General features: G+C 46.9%; 1 pseudogene; it reads right to left on the bottom strand.

The window, feature by feature from the left end:
* Positions 1–303, bottom strand: part of LOC107493543 (uncharacterized) — a 14,417-nt pseudogene that overhangs the window by 11,513 nt on the left and 2,601 nt on the right.

Below are 303 nucleotides of genomic sequence, written 5' to 3'. Positions count from 1 at the left end.
CTCTGTCAAAGCACGGCTAATCATCTGTCGGTTCTCAATCAGGTTGGAATAGAATCCCTTGATTCTTTTGCGTTTGTCGTCACGCCCAGCCTTCAGGAGTTTGAAGCTCGTCACAGTCATTCAATACCGGAATCTTACTCGGAATACCACAGACAAGGTTAGACATTCCGGATCCCCATGAATGCCGCCATCTATCTAGCTTATACCACGAAGATTCTATTGGAGAATCTAAGAGATATGCGCCCGGCCTAGAGTAGAACGGAAGTGGTTGTCAATCACGCGCGTTCATAGGTGAGAATGATG

The sequence above is a fragment of the Arachis duranensis genome, chromosome 6, assembly GCF_000817695.3.
Source record: "Arachis duranensis cultivar V14167 chromosome 6, aradu.V14167.gnm2.J7QH, whole genome shotgun sequence".
Classification (NCBI taxonomy): Eukaryota; Viridiplantae; Streptophyta; class Magnoliopsida; order Fabales; family Fabaceae; genus Arachis; species Arachis duranensis.
The sequence above is the reverse complement of the archived record's forward strand: the minus strand, read 5'-3'. Positions and strand labels throughout refer to the sequence as shown.